This window comes from Mesocricetus auratus, unplaced genomic scaffold (genome assembly GCF_017639785.1).
Source record: "Mesocricetus auratus isolate SY011 unplaced genomic scaffold, BCM_Maur_2.0 Super-Scaffold_100027, whole genome shotgun sequence".
Lineage (NCBI taxonomy): Eukaryota > Metazoa > Chordata > Mammalia > Rodentia > Cricetidae > Mesocricetus > Mesocricetus auratus.
The window spans coordinates 15,964,509-15,981,263 of record NW_024429208.1 but is presented as its reverse complement, the minus strand read 5'-3'; the positions used below and the strand labels follow the sequence as shown (position 1 = coordinate 15,981,263).

Genomic DNA, 16,755 nt, shown 5'->3' with positions numbered 1-16,755 from the left:
CCAAGAAGCTCAGACAACTTATGGCATGTCAAACATATACTACACTCTCTCCGTGGTGAATGTGTAGCAGCTGTAGCCACTGTTGGCTGGATGAGAAGAGCCAGCAACCTTCCTGGGTAAAACAAGAACATGTAAATCCAGCCATTATGAAAGGAACAGAAGATCAGGCCAGACAGACCACAGCAAGCCTGCTGTGTTGGCCAGTAACGTAAGGACGAACCGGAACTACGAGGATTCTCCCACACCCATCACTCCACCGCCCCTATTGGCGGACAGCAGTGGGATCCCCATCGGGTGACAACTGTGCCGTGAGGAGGGTATAGTCCTGAGAGACTCTGGATGATGCTAGGAGGGGTCTGTGCTGCAAAGACTGACGTCACAGAAGAGAAGAAGGCCGTTTATATAAAACACAGCATTAACTCGATCCTGTGTTTGGCAGAGCTTTCTGTGCTGTGCACCTGTGTTTGCCTACTGGGTTTGGTCAGGTTCACTGTAAACTAATAAAGTCTGTGGTTAGGTCTCTCGTAGTCTGTTTGAGTGATATTATTTAAAGAAAAAAATAAAACAAAACAAAATAAAGTGAAAGCCAGTAAGTCTGCTGTGACACTGCGTCTTCTAAAAGTGGCATGACATCTCAACAATAGGACTGCCTGATCAAGACCCCCAAAATGACAGCACCAGCTGACATGAGGACATTGGTGGGGGAAATAGCACATGACCCCACTCCCAGATGAACAGCTACTGGCATCCCAGAGATGAGCATCCTATATGGCTATCTGTCCCAAGTGGTCAACACACACACACACACACACACACACACACACACACACACACACACACACACACACACACACACACACACACCAATCAAAGAAACAAGAAGTTTTCCCCATCAAACGAATTAGTCCACTATTTTAGTCAGCCTCACTCAATTTTTCAGAACGTGGGCAGAATGCAGCCGGATTGTTTAACATGATAGGCCTGTGGTTCGATTCCCAATATATTCCTGTTGCTTTCTGAAACCTCACAGGACTGGTCCCCTGCTGTCTCCCCCCCCCCAGCAACTGGCTCCCCCATTGTCTGGCCCTTTCTATCTACGTTTCCATCTGAATTCTTGTCTTCTAAACTCTTACCACAGTGGCCTTAAGCGCTGCTTGCAGTCCAGTAAGGCTTCCGTAGCCCACCACTCCAAACTCTTCCATGTTTCCCACAAACCAGTTCCCAAAGCCCAAGACCCACCCACCTTCTATGCCTGTGTCCTAGTTTCTCTCTATTGATGTGGTAAACACTGTGACCAAGAGCAGCTTAGGGAGAAAGGGGTTTACTGCTCACCATTGAGGGAAGTCAGACCAGGAAGTCAAGTCCTAAACCTGGAGCCAGGAGCTGAAGCAGAGACCATGGAGGAATGTCGTTTACTGGCTTGTGACCCATCGCTTACTCAGCTAGCTGCTTTATACAACCCGGGACACCTGCCCAGGGATGGCACTACTCACGTGGGCTGAGCCCACCTACGCCAATAATTAATCAAGAAAATACCCCACAGACGTGTCTACTGGTCAGTCCGGTGGAGGCAATTTTCTCGGTTGAGGTTTCCTCTTCCCAGATGACGTTAGCTTGTATCAAATTTAGGAAACAGGCAAAACAACAACAGCCAGCACAGTTAGCTCCTTTTCTTGTCACCTCAACCAAATACCTGCCAAGAAGTAACCGAAGAAGGAGGGTCGCCGGGCTCCCGCATCCGGAGCACAGTCCTTGGCTGTGGGGAAGGTATGTGGGCAGGAGTAGTTTGCAACTGTGTGCTGGAAGCTTGAGACCCATTGCTTTCTCCCCGGACCCGGTCAAAGAAAACAAACAAACAAGCAAACAAAAACAAAACAGAAGGAGGAGCCAGACTGTCACTAACTGTCAACCTCAAGGCCTGCTTCCCACCAACCCACTTCCTCCAGCCAGGCTCTACTTTTTTTTTTGGTTTTTCAAGACAGGGTGTCTCTGTGTAGACTTGGCTATCCTGGAACTAACTCTGTAGACCAGGCTGGCCTCAAACTTAGGCCCCACTTCTTTTTTTTTTTAAAGATTGATTTATTTATTAATACAACATTCTGCACACCAGAAGAGGGCACCAGATCTCATTATAGATGGTTGTGAGCCACCATGTGGTTGCTGGGAATTGAACTCAGGACCTCTGGAAGAGCAGTCTTAACCTCTTAACTCTTAATCTCTTAACTCTTAACCTCTGAGCCATCTCTCCAGCCCTAGGCCCCCCCACTTCTTGGAGTCTATGACCTCCCATAACAGTGCCACTGGGTAGGGACACAGTATTTAAACACACAGGCCTGCAGGAGCCATTTTACATCCAAATAAAAACCAATATAAAAATCATGATTAAAAAAAATCTTAGAAACACATATCTCCATTCACCTCCATCTTCTATTTCTTCCTATTAAAGGAAATTACGTTAGATCCCAATGTAAATGTGTAGTGCTATTAGTGAACTGTCATCATGTGCTCTGTGTATTAGTTTCCCATTTCTTACATGAAAAGCAGCACAAGCTACTCTTTGTTCAGAACCTTAGCTTCCTTGTGACAACATTCTAAGGCTCATAGTACATTAAAACAGCTTTCTTCCTCTATTTCTCTCCTTGAAATATTTCCAACTTTATTTTTAAAGATTTATTTGTATTTATTTACATTTCACGTGTATGAGTGCTTGCCCGCATGTATGTAGTGTACGTGTGTGCCTGGTATCTTCGGAGGCCAGAAGAGGGCATCAGATCCTTTGGAACCAGAGTCACAGAGGGCTGTGAGCCAGTGCGTGGGTGCTGGGAATGGAACCTTGGTCCTCGGGCAACGTCGTTAACACTCTTAACTGCTGAGTCCTCTCTCCAGCCCTTGAAACTTTAAAACATATCATGTTTTATATTAAATGATGTGTATCTGTGTGTGGGTGTGAGCACGTGAGTGCAGTGTTGGGTGGAGGCCACAAGGAGGTGTCTGTCCTCTGGCTCTTCTACCCTTTCTTCCTCTTCTCAAGTCTTGGGTGTAGGGATTATAATGCAGATGTATTGGTTGGTGCTGGCCACCCACAGCCAGCTCTTCTCTGCACAGGGACCAGCTCGATAATGGTCTCTGTCTGGTGAAAAGGGAAGCGTCCATTGATGAGGGGCGAGAGCTACATTTCTCTGTGGTTGGAAGGGTAAGTGTTTAGAATGCAACTAGGAGTTGTACAGGCTTAGAAAAGTGGCAGCAGCAGTTTTCCCCCTATGTCTATGGGAGTTAGTACCAGGCACAGCTCCCCTCCTATTGAATGGAACTTTAGTCCAGCTAGAGAGCTCTTGGTTACCACCAACATGTAACTGCCACTGTCGCACCACTACAGATACCTTGTTGTGCCGATCATTGCTGTGGTCCAGAGGCATCACAATGGGGCAGGACTATTGGCTGCCACCCTTCTTTGGTAGTTTGCAAGCACCTTTTGGTATTATGAAAGCTGGGCCTCGGGGAGGGGGAATTTGAATCTGATTCAGCTTAACGCTTCTAGGTCCCGTACGAGGTTTGTGGTGTCTTCATCAGTAGGAACATATCTCAAACTCTGGGGGAACAGCAGCAGGCTCTTGGACTCCCCTGGCCAACAGCTTAAAAGGATGTTTCTCATGCTTGGTAATAGAACTTCTGTTAGATCGTCTATGGCTCTTGTGGGTGCAGGATTATCACCCCAAGTGATATGATTTCATTGAAATTATGTACTTATGCATACACGTATGTATAATATATATATATAACTTTACATAAATATGAAATAGTTTGACTCCCCTGTGACTTTTCAAGAGTCCTTAGTTTTATTTGTCCTGATAGTCTCCTCAGCTATATTGACCTTTCTTCATGCCTTAGTTAAGCAACCCCTTTCCATTCCTTCCTTTGGTTGCAGAAACTTCAAAAAAAACAGTATGATGTGGGATGTCCTTCTGTATACTGGGAATACGTGTTGCTTTTATTGGTTGATAAGTAAAGCTGACTTGACCAATGGCCATGCAGAATACAGCCAGGTATAAAATCCAAACGAAGACACAGAGAGAAAGAAGGCGGAGTCAGGGAAATGCCATTTAACCACTGAAGGGGTAAGATGCCATAACATTACCAGCAAGTCACAGCCACGTGGTGATATACAGATTAGTAAATATGGGTTAATTTTATTTCGAGAGTTTGGATGCATTTTGTACCATAGGATGGCCACGAGCCAATTGGGACACGGAGTAGGATTCTTTGATTTGAAGGTGAACTGTTTCTCATACGAACTTGGGTTTGAGCACTTTCCCCCCAGCGTGTGGTGTGGTTTTGAAAATCTGTGGATCCTTTAAGAGGTGGAGCCTCACGGAGGAAGTGGATCACAGGAACTGCCCTCCATGGTGGGCCTTCAGGCCTGTCTTGAATCCAGCCCCATGGATTCTCTGTCCTCTGTCCTCTCTCTGTATCACTGTATGATGACATGTGGGAATTCAGCTCACACTCCTACTGCCAAAGCCTTCATTCACCATCATAGTAGACTCTACCTTCAGGATGTGGGTCAATGTGGTGGTTTGGATGTGAATGACCCCCCATAGACTCTTTTTCTTTTTCCAAGATAGGGTTTCTCTGTATTGCTTTGGAGCCTGTCCTGGAACTCACTCTGTAGACCAGGCTGGCCTCGAACTCACAGAGATACACCTGCCTCTGCCTCCAGAGGGCTGGGATTAAAGGTGTGTGCCACTAATGCCTGACTTTTTATTTATTTTTTTAACCTCATAGAGTCTTAGCTTTTGGATCCTTGGACCCCGTTAGTGGAACTGTTTGGGAAGGATTAGGAGGTGTGGCCTTGTTGGAAGAGGCGTGTCTCTTGGAGAGTTTCAAAAACCCACTTAGTCTTTCACTGCCTGCTGCCTGTGGGTCAGGATGTAAAGCTCTCAGTACCGCTCCAGGCCATGCCTGCCTGCTTCCCTTCATGATGGTCATGGACTAATCCTCTGAAACTGTAAGCAAGCACCAAATTAAATGCATTTTTTCTATAAGTTGCCTTGCTCACGGTGTCTCTTCACAGCAATCGATAGTGACTAAGGCAGCTGGGTGTGCTCTCAATATTTCTTGTCAGGAATATGGTCACAGCAATGAGGACACCAGTGAAAGAGAAAATGAAGTAAGACTAAGTCTAGTCAATGCCGTGTGTTTATCCTTTAGAATTGTAGCATGGAATAAATATAGGAGACAATGGATTAGTGAGAGAGAGGGGGGGAGGGAGAGAAGGAGAGAGAAAGAGAGATTCATTATAGCATTGTTTCAAATAGAACAAAGGGGAATACCCTGATAGGCAATTGACTAAATAATAATTATACAAGGTCGACCTGGTCTATAGAGGGTGTTCCAGGACAGCCAGGGCTACACAGAAAAACCCTGTTTCAAAACAAATGGACAAACCAAAGGGTTGTCATGTCTATGAATATTAATGGTTTGGGGAAAATATGATGCCTCCACATGTGCAAGGAAAAAAATATGTGAAACCATACATCAGAATGCTAACTTGAGAACACAGGACAACTTGGTTTCACTTTAGGGTTCTAATGTGACTAACTCATGAGCGGATATGTTATGTGTCAGATTCAAAAGGTAGAAGATGTTCTCACCGGCCCTCCCTCTATCCTCTAAATAGGATGCTCTCACATGTTTGCTGTGACCACTGCTGTGCTGCCATAGCAGAAGCACTGACATTTATTGAACATTTGGCTTGTGCCAGATGCTGTTGTAAATGCTTCACAGGAACTTCATACTGTAACCCTCCACACAGGCAAGGAGGTCAGAGATACCCTGCCTCACTCTGCCAGATAAGAACCTATCCCAGGCCATGCAGATCTAATCGGGTGTATCCTGATCCAGGCAGCAGGTCTCTGGGGCGCGTGACCTCCATCCCTGTGCGATCATGTTTCATACGCATCCCACATTAGGCTCTGCTCTCGCTTTGCAACTCTCCTGGCTTCCCTAGAGTCCCTTAATGTATGAGTTTCCACAGGCTGTCTTGGTGCCTGGATTCTCAATACACAGATTTTTTTTTGATGAATGAATGAATTTATTTTAAACTAGACTTGTTTAGCGTTAGCAGCCCCTTGTATGTTGCCCAGTGTAGAAGTTACTGACCAATATAAGGGCCACCGATGTCTTATATGGGTTAAATTGGATGTATAACATTCTCAGTCTCAAGACCATGGGTAATGAGTTATCTTTCAGTTACACGACCTGAAATATTAATTAATCTCCCCAAATGTAAGCAAATATTATGATAATATATTAGGAAAATAAAAAATGTATAATTTCCATGATATGATGCTAAATTAGCTTAAATCTAATAGCAGTAAATAGGTTTAGTTAAGTCTATTTTCAACTCATTTTAATGATTCTATGGCATCAGTGATTTATTTATTCATTTATTTATTGGTTTTTCGAGATAGGGTTTCTCTGTATTGTTTTGGAGGCTGTCCTGGAACTCGCTCTGTAAACCAGGCTGGCCTCAAACTCACAGAGATCCTCCTGCCTCTGCCTCCAGAGGGCTGGGATTAAAGGCGTGTGCCACCACCGCCTGGCTGTCTCTTGTCTTTAGCCACCCACCATTCATTCTGAGGACAATTTGTGACATCTGCATTAAATGCCCCGAGTTCAGCAGGCTGTGCCCTAGGTAACAGCTGAAGAGGTAAAAATGGAGTTCCTGAGTTTTCCCATAGTTTAAAACAGGAGGCAGGGTGGATGTGCCCCACCATTACACACTTATGCAAGCAGTAGAGCAGTACCCAGGTCCCCAGACATCCCAGAGAGAGAGGGAACAGGTCCCTCTGACAACAATTCTGGGAAGACTTCCCGGAAAGGGTGGCGATGACTGGCTAACTTCAAAAGGTAAGTGAGGACAGGGAAGTGGTACAAAGCCTGACAACCTGAATTTGGTTCCTGGAGCCCATGGAAAAGTCAGGAAGTGCGGCTCCCACCTGCAATCACAGGACTCCTTCAACAAGCAGGAGAGTCAGTCGAGTGTTTACACAGGCAGCCGTGGGTGTGGTGGCAGAAACGAGAGAGACCCTGTCTCAAAACAAACAGGAAGAAGAGAACAGACTCCCGAAAAGTTGTTCTGTCTTCCCCGTTGTCCACTGTTCTCCATGCTCTCCATGTCACATTCTCCATGTCATATGTGCTCTCTCCTCCTCCCTCTACACACACACACACACACACACATGCACGCACGCACGCTCACTTGCACGCACACACAGAATAAATTAATACTCTAAAGCATAAAATAATAAGTAGTGAGATCGAGGCAGGCAAGTGGTAAGAGCCAGACATAATGGGGAGGAGCCACAGGCTACATCTTCTATATCAGGAGCTTGGAAGAAAAGTCTGTTTCATCATTTCAAGGAAATAATTATCTGATAAGAGCCACAGCCAGGTCTATGTGGATGAGTCAATTAAACATAACCCAGAAAACGAGGGCGGAGGAATTGTGCGTGAAGAGAAGTATTTACATGTGCAGGCTCACACGGCCTGTGAGAGTGTGCAGGATGACAGACAATAGGAACAGTTATATGTCATGGGGAATTAAATCTGGCTACAGGTCACATTTGCTTTCTGACAGGCCGAGCAGTAATTGCAGTAATTGTTGACATGTCCCTTTCCTCCGGTTGGCCTCGTAAAGGAATTCCCATCATAAGTTGGGTAGCCAGCTCTATGTAGAGTTGGAGTTGTTCCCTCAAGAGTTGTCCAGGGGCTGAAAACCTTCACAAGTTTCAAATGGTGCTTTCTTTAAACCCAGAAAAAAAAAACTGGAACCTTCACAATTATTTCAGACCTAGTAAATATAGAATATTAATATATATTATTCGTGCATATAATTATATACTAATGGCATTTTTAATTCTTTCTGACTCTAAAATCTTGTCTGCATACAAGCAGTTTGCAAGCCCGAACTCATCTTTCAGAATCTTAAAAGGCTAGAACCACAGCAGCATCGTGGGACATGCTGCTGCTGCTGATTGTGTCGGGATGTCCTGGGAGGCAAATCCTAGTCAAATAATCATACTTAAAAAATAAAAACAAAGAACTATTTGCTTCATTGATTCGTCGCATTGTTCCCTTAATTTCTATTTTATTGATTTCAGCCCTGAGTTTGATTATTTCCTGCTGTCTACTCCTCCTGGGTGTGTTTGCTTCCTTTTGTTCTAGAGCTTTCATGTGTGCCATTAAGGCTCTCCAATTTCTTCACGTAGGCACTTAGTGCTGTGAACTTCCCTCTTAACACCAACTTCCTTTGTGTCCCATAAGTCTGGGGCTGTTGTGCATTCGTTTTCATTGAAGCCTAAGAAGTCTTTAATGTCTTTCTTTCTTTCTCCCTTAGGCCAGAGGTAATTCGGCAGAATTATCAGAGGTAGGTAAATTCAGATTTGGATTTCCTCTGGATCAAGGGGTTCTCAACCTTCCTAAAGCTGCGATGCTTTAATACAGTTCCTCATGATGTGGTGGCCCCCGACCATCTATAAATTATTTCATTGCTACTTCATAACTGTAATCGTGTTATTGGTGTGAATGGTGATGTAAATATCTGATATGTGGGATAGCTGGTCTGCTACCCCTAAGGGGTCACGGCCCACGGATTGAGAACTGCTGCTCTACACCTTTGGTGACTGGTTTTCAGCTCCTGTCCGTTGAACAGCTGCTGGCGAGCCTCAGGCTGTCCCAGGCAGGAAGCTGATGGAGTTTGTGTTTAATACACAATACATTCTTGGCACAGGTTAAGTGCAAAAACACTAAGTTCCTCACTCAAGGTCATGGTGAAGTTCATTACAGGTTTCTTTTATAATGAGTAGGTTTCCTTTCACTAGCTAACTGATGAAACACACCGGCGATTCAGGACGGGTATAATTTGTATTTGATGTTCACCTGGCTGGTTAGATAATACATTTCCCGTCCCCAAACTGCATGTGTCTTCTGGCCTCACACCTCAAGGGGCTAGAGGTGTGGAATTGAAGAGGACCATCACCTGTTAGGGCACCAATGTCCTGATGGTTAACAGGACCTGCGCGTCTGATCTATTTATTTATTTGATTTTCCTTTACTTATCCTCAGTCACCATTCTTACCCACCCCCTTAAATTCATCTCTGTCACTTTCTGTCTGAATGGCCAAAGGCACTGGCTGTGTTGCCTGTACAAGAGACTGTCCCCAGGAAGAATATCTCATCCATGAGCGAAACAGAGCTGTCAGGACGTGGACTTCCAGACCTCAGCACTACTGCCGTGTGGAGCTGGACAACTTTTTAAATTTTATTTCAAGTACCTGTACGTTGTATGCGTGAGAACACATTCTTCCTTATTCCTCGTAGCCACCCTTTTCTTTTCTGGTTCCCTTCCCCACCCTTCCTCTTTGTCTGCCTGGTCCGCTTTATTTTCATGGTCCATGGTAGGATGACTAGTGTTAACTGCCAACTTGGAAGAATTCAGAACCATCTGGAAAATAGGCCTGTAGGCACATCCGTGAGGGATTATTTTGGTTAGAGAAAGGGGAAGACCCACCTTAATTGTGCACAGGACCGTTCCCTGAAGCAGGGATCCTGGGCTGTAAAAACAGAGAAAGTGAGTTTCGCAGCAGCCTGTGTTCCTCGCTCTCTGCTTCCTGGCTAAGGCTGTGATGTGAGTGGCTGCTTCAAGCTCCTGCTGCCTCCACTCCCCACCATGATGACTGCACCTTGAACTGTGAACCACAATAGAGCCTTTCTCCTTCAAGTTGCTTTCTTCAGAGTGGCTTACTAGAGCAACCAGGAAAGAAACGAAAGGTGTTACAAGTTGTGCATGTATGTCTTTATGTATATGTATGCAATCTAGATACATACACTATGCAGCTTTCTGAGACGGGCTTCAGCTCCTCAGTATGATCATATATGGTGATTTCCAGGTGTGTGAAGCTGGATAGTTCTCGTGGATCTGTTCTGGACACTGAAAGTCATTCTGCAGTGTCCCAAGCCATTGCTCACTAGATACCAGCAGCAGTCCTGAAGATTGTGAGAAAATCTGGAACGTCTCCAGAAGCTGGGCCTGGTGGGTGGTTCGTGCCTGTCATCTCAGCTCTTGGGAGGTAGAAGCAGGAGGATTGTGACTTTCAGGCTAGCCTGGGCTACATAGTGAGACCCCCCCCTCCTTAAGAAAGAAGGAAGGTCAGGCCTGGTGGTATGTGTCTGTAATCCCAGCACTCAGGAGACAGTAGCAATTCAAGACCAGCTCTGGCTGTGAAATGGGTCTGAGCTACATAGTAAGCCTTGTTATTGCCAAATGTGTCCTGAGAGACACAGACTTTGACTGGAACCATTTTCTGCATCTGTGTCCCATGGGAATCTGACAAATTTGACGTACCCCAAACTCTCTCTTTGGATTGTGGGCCTTGAGTTCAGAAGGGAAAGGACTTCTGTTTGGCTGTATACCCCATTGTGATGAAACTGTACTTAAGGCAGCCTCCAACTGAAGGCTCTTCGTTGTTTGAAAACCACCTCAACAAGTTTCTATGGCGATCTGGCCAGTTTCTCCTCGAATGATGTCTCTGCTTAGCTGCTGTCTTCTCCCCACACTTCTTACAGACAGAACTTGTTCACTTCATCCGAGTGTCTGAGTCAGATGGATGCAAGGGCTTTGTCCTCAGGTCTCTCTGCTAGACCGAGTGACATTGCTCCTGCTCTCACCTAAACCACACTCCAGTCTTCTGGAATTTGCTCTCTGGTGTCATCCCCAGTCTTTTGTTGGCTTCTGTACTGTCATACCCAGAATTCCTCACCTGAACAAACCCAAGAAGAAAGCTGGTCCTTATCCATGATCATTTCCACGGCCACTGTCCAATCTGAGTAGCAGGACTCACTTTTCCTTTCTCCTTTGGTCTGCTGACTCCTTCATTAGGGTATTACCTTGGAGACATGGTTCTCATATGAACTTGCATTAGAATTATCTGAAGTGTCTCATGGGAATGATACCAGCTCTGGACCCAGACTCCTGACCCCACCTGGAGTATGGCCCTATTATGTATTATACAAATTTCCACAATGGTGGCTCATACCCATAATCCTGCCATTCAAAGTTTGAGGCAGGAGAGTCACAATGCCAGCTTGGGCAAAACAGAGAGAGAGAGAGAGAGAGAGAGAGAGAGAGAGAGAGAGAGAGAGAGAGAGAGAGAGACAGATCTTATTGATCTGGACCTAGCCCACTCCTTAAGGACAGGACATATGGCAGAGCAGCTGGGCAAGCCCCTCTGGTGAATCTAGGTAAGACTGGGTGTCATCCAGAAAAGAACTACTGTACTGTTATTTTCATATATAAAAATCAATGTCTTTTAACAAGTTTGATCCTGACAGTAACACTTGAAAAGAACTACTGTACTGTTATTTTCATATATAAAAATCAATGTCTTTTAACAAGTTTGATCCTGACAGTAACACTTGAAAAGGACAACGAGAAAAATTATGAGCAAAACCACACAGCACTGCCAGATATCATGACCCACATCTGACAGTCTGGGCTATATGATAGCTGTAACATGAAACAAACAAACAAACAAAAACCATGAAAACCTAAGGGCATGATTAATAAAAGGAAGTCCAGTGTGATGGCACGTTCTCAGGAGACAGGTGGAGGTCAAAGCTAGTCTAAGCCAGTTGAATGTATAGGAAGTTCAAGGTCAGCACAGGTTGTTCACCTCAAAAGAAAAGAAGAGGAAGAAGAGGAGGAGGAAGAGGAGGAAGAAGAAGAAAAAAATTTAAAGTAAACTTCAAATGCTACTTGTACAAACCAATAAGATGTTCATCAATAATTCCTTCATCTTCTCTAGCTGTGTAATTCAAGGTAATAAGATTAAGAATGGTAGCTCTTGAATCCCAGACTGATGGCTGGGAATCCAGCATGGGACTGATCAAGACCCCCTGAATGTGGGTGTCAGTGGGAAGGCCTAGGCAATCTATGGGGCCTTGGGTAGTAGATCAGTATTTATCCCTGGTGTACAAATGGACTTTGGGTGCCCATCCCACAATGAGAGATTCACTCTCAGCCTGGACTCTTGGGGAAGGGTCTAGGCCCTGCCCTGGATGAAATGACAGACTATGGACACCCCCCCATGGAGGGCCTCACCCTCCCTGGGGAAAGGAGGGGGTATTGGGCGGAGGTGGGGTGGTGGGGTGGGTGGGAGGGGGTTTGGGAAGGCATGGGAGGAGGGGAGGGAAAGGTAGAGGGACCTGGGATTAACATGTGAAGCAACCTTGTGTCTAATTTAAATTTAAATTTAAAAAATAAAAAAATTAAAATAAGATTAACGATGGAACTGGGGGGGACATAAGGGGACAGAGCATGAAGGCAGTGGACACGAGAGAGTGAGGCGTTCAGAGTCATACAGCTTTGGGATTACTTAGTAATGTTATTGTATCATTTAGAACAAAGATGAAAGCAAATACTGAGAAAGCTCAGTGGTGGTTTAGCCTGATTGGAATGGAGGCTGGCAGAGGGCAAAGCAAGACAGACCTGGGGGCTATGTGTGAAGGATGAAATACTTTTAAGATTGATTTATTTTTACTTTATGTGTATAGGTGTTTTGCGGGCATAAATGTCTCCACGTGTGTTCCGTGCCCTCGAAGGTCAGAAGAGGGCATCAGATCCCCTGCAACTGGAGTTACTGATAATTGTGAACTGCCTTTTGGAGTCTGGGAACTGGACCCTGGGCTTCTACAAGAGCAGCAAATGAGCCATCTCTCCAACTCCTCAAAGAAGCATTTTAATTGAAAATCCAGTCCTCTTTGTTTTCCTGCGTCACGCCGCGTTTGTGAAGTCCTCTGCACTGAACCCTGGACACTATGCTAATGGGTTTCATTTTCTTTCATTTCTTTTTTGTAAGAACCCTCAACTCAAATCAACACATTCCATTTAACTGGGGATTCAAGCAAACACGATAGTTAGAATTACTTTGGACTCAGCCTGGCGGTGGTGGCGCACACCTTTAATCCCAGCACTCGGGAGGCAGAGGCAGGCAGAGCTCTGTGAGTTGGAGGCCCGGCTGGACCGACAGCCTCCAAAACAATACAGAGAAACCCTGTCTCGTAAAACCAAAAAAAAAAAAAAAAAAAAAAAAAAAAAAAAAGAATTACTTTGGACTCAATATGTGGTGGAAGTTACTGATGAGAAATGTCCCCCATATGTTCAGATGTTTGGTCCCCAGCTGGTGGCGCTGTTTGGGGGAAGTTATGGAACCTTCAGAAGTGGGGTCTTGCTGGAGGAGTATGTCACTGGGGGCGGGGGGGGGGGGTGGACCTTGAGGTTTTATAGCCTGCTCCTCCTCCCTGTCCTCTCTCTGCTTCCGGACTGTGACCACATGGCTTCCCGCTCCCACTGCTCTGCCCTGCGCACTGTAAAGCACCGTCTTCCCTTGGAACTACGAACCAAATAGACCCTTTCTCTCTAATACATTTTTCCCAAGTATTTTGTCACAGCAACTAACTGTAAAGTAACTAAGGCAGTTATCAGCTTATTCCCGTTGCTAGTTAGTTTTACTTTATGTCAACTTGACGAGCATTTTTGAGGATTAATGCTGCCAATGTTGTTACTGTTACTACGGCTTTATGTATGATTTTGAAATTTCAGAACACAGCATGTAAGGAGTGAAGAGTTACAGTAAAGCCTGGAGACAAAGTAGGATCAACTCCACTGGTCTTTTCCCCTCATCTAGAACTGTATTATAGTTATTATTCTGGGCTAACTAAATGACTCAGCAGGTATAGATGCTTGCTGCCAAGCCTGATGACCTGAGTTCAGTTCCCCTGGTGGAAGGAGAGAACAAATACCTAAAAGTTGCCCTTTGACCTACATATTTTCCTTGGCCTGTGTGCATGCATGCACACATATGTGCACCTATGTGTGTGCACACTTGTGTGAGAGTACACAACCCCCCACAATGCATACTTCTGTGTGCATACATGAATACATAAATAGATGTGATAAATGTTTTTAAGGTTTGTTGTTCTGTTTCATAAAGTACTCTGTGGTTAGGTTTGTTTTATTTTGTTTTTCTGGTCAACAATTAGTTATCACAACTATGTCAAGACAGGCAGTGTTTGTCATTCCGTAGAGGATGCCAGACTAACCACTATTTCCTTTTACTCTAAGGAACATAAGGAATGAAGAAATGGAGGCAGACACCCAAGTTAATCATATAGTGCATGGAATTGCCAAGCAAACTCGATAAATAAAATGCTGTGCCCTTGTTCTGCTTGACCTCGATAAAAACCACAGTCTTCACTGGCTATTTAGGAGTTTCTATCCAATTGAGACCCTGCTTGAGTAAAAGGGCTGAAAACCACCAGAGAAAACATTTTGGTTGAACTGTGTGCATCGTGAGCTGCTTTTCACAGGGCACCTATTTCTACATAGGATCAGTGCTTTCCTAGTTCTTGCTTAGGTTAGAAACATCCATGCATTCATGAGCCAGCTTCTTGAACTGAAAGAGTCTCACAGGCTAAAGCTCTCCAAATTAACTCTCATTCCTTTGTCTACTGGGGGGGGGTCATAGACTCTGCATGACAAGTCTGTGTTCCCTCTCGTTGATGGCCAGGTGGGAGAGTCCTGCTGTTTCACCAGAGTCTAATCATGGTGAAAACTGTTTCAAGCATAAAACACAAGAAGCTGAGTAAGGGACAGAGGGGAGACTTCACTGGACCCCCTTCTGGAAGCTCCTACCCCCCAACTTCAGGTGGCTTAGGGACCAGGGATTAGACAATGTTGAGTTATGTCTAATCTTTTCAGTTCTTTCTCACTCTCTTACCTTTACTCAGACGGCTTGTGTCTTGGACCAGTTTCCATACACCTTTATTGCTGGCAGGGTTTCCTTTATATTAAGAATGGAAGGCTCTGGGTGGAATGACTAAGGAGAAAAAAGAAATTTGTAACCATGTCTTGTAATTAACCTGTGTTTAGTTAAGTAAGAATGGTTTTCCATTAATATAGTTAAGCCTGATATGATGCCACATTCCTGTAACCCCATTTCTTGGAAGGAGTGTTGGGAGATCAAGGTTATAGTCAGTTACATAGTGAGTTAGAGGCCAGCCTGGGCTGTTTAAGAGTCGGTTTCAAACAAGAAACACACACACACACACACACACACACACACACACACGTCAATGTTAATGAAATGCTGTTAAGAGCATTTGCTGCTCCTGCAGAGGATCAGACTACAGTTCTCGGAATCCGACAGCCTCTTCTGACCTCTGGGGGAACCTCCAGGCACATGTGCATACCACCCACAAACACACATAGACCTTAAATAAAAGTATAAATAAAATATTTTTAAAGGTGGGGGTGGGCAGGCAGGTAAGATGCCTCAGTAGTTAAAAGGGCTATGAGAGACAGGCAGCCTAAGTTTGATCCACACAGTCCATGTTAAGACAGAAGGAGAAGACAGATTCCACAACGTTTTCCTCTGACTCTACACATGTGCCATGGGATATGTGTGCCCACACACATATGACCCACGCAAAATAATAAACAAAGGTCAATGTTTAAAAAAGGAAGATCCCAAGGGAAAAGTTTTAAAAGCAGATTTGTTTATACAAGAAGTGGATTCAGGGGCTGGTACTATGACTCTGCAGTTGGACAGTCCCTGCTCTTCCAGGGGACCTGAGTTCAGTTCCCAGCACCCCCATGGGGCAGCTCACAACTGCCTGTGACTCCAGCCCCAGGGGCTCTGATGTCTCTGTAGAGACAGGTGCACACAGTCATGGGCACATACCTTCCTCCCACCCACCCAATACATACAATTGAAAATAAGTGTGAAAGGTAGATTGCTTTAAGAGATGCAATGTTTGCGATACACAAATGTAACAGAAACCATGAGATGACGCCTCGCACCACATGCCCAGAGAGCATTAGGCTCACTCACTGTCTCCCACGCCATCTTTTCCACCCTCCCCTTCTCACTTTCCCTCATTCACCAAAGCCTATTCTTAGTGCGTAATTATGGTGGGTGCTGTGAACACACCAGGGTTAACATAATCTTACCACTTTCCCTCTTACATTCAGCTTTTCTAGAGAGACAGATATGGGACCCATTAATGTACAGAGAGAAATCTGATGTGCACGCCAGGTACAGTGTCACTCAGAGAGGGTACAGCTGTGAGTGAGGCAAGGGTATCAGGTTTCAACCTTGAGAATCTGTCCTAGGGAGGCAGGCCAAGCTCATAGCCATACCTTTCATTTGTTCAGCAAACCTCTATCGAGTGAGACAGTGTGTTATGTACTGGGGATTTGGACAAGACATTCTTGAAGGGATAAGATTATTTGAAGGTGACACAGGCCAGTTAAGGTACTGGAAGAAAAATAAAAGCTCCCCCCGCAAATGTGCAATTTGAAGAGAAACCCAAGCATTAGTATTGGAGGTAACTGCGCTTACAATTTGAAAGTGATACAATGTGTAAACTGTATGTCATACAATCCTTGGAAGGACGTAAAAGATTTAGGGTCATATCCTATCATTAAAAACATGACCATCATACTGAGGCTACAAATGCCTGCTAATTAACTTAGAGATATAGATACACACACACACACACACACACACACACACACACACACACACACACACACACACACACACACACACACACACACACATGTCTTAGTTAGGGTTTCTGTTGCTGCAATGAAACATCATGACCAAAAAAGAAAGTTGGGGAGGAAAGGGTTTA

The 16,755-nt window shown here is 44.8% G+C and overlaps 1 long non-coding RNA gene across 2 annotated transcripts; it reads left to right on the top strand.

Annotated features, from left to right (window-relative positions):
- The first annotated feature begins 1,630 nt into the window (after positions 1-1,630).
- LOC110340974 lies at positions 1,631-13,064 on the top strand. 2 transcript variants are annotated; one of them, XR_005871435.1, is made up of 4 exons: positions 1,631-1,767; positions 8,399-8,428; positions 9,188-9,337; positions 12,613-13,064. It is a non-coding gene; the product is annotated as an uncharacterized LOC110340974 (long non-coding RNA). The 2 variants fall into 2 exon arrangements; XR_002382832.1 differs by lacking the exons at positions 8,399-8,428; positions 9,188-9,337; positions 12,613-13,064 and adding exons at positions 3,926-4,115; positions 4,783-4,952.
- Positions 13,065-16,755: the final 3,691 nt, after the last annotated feature.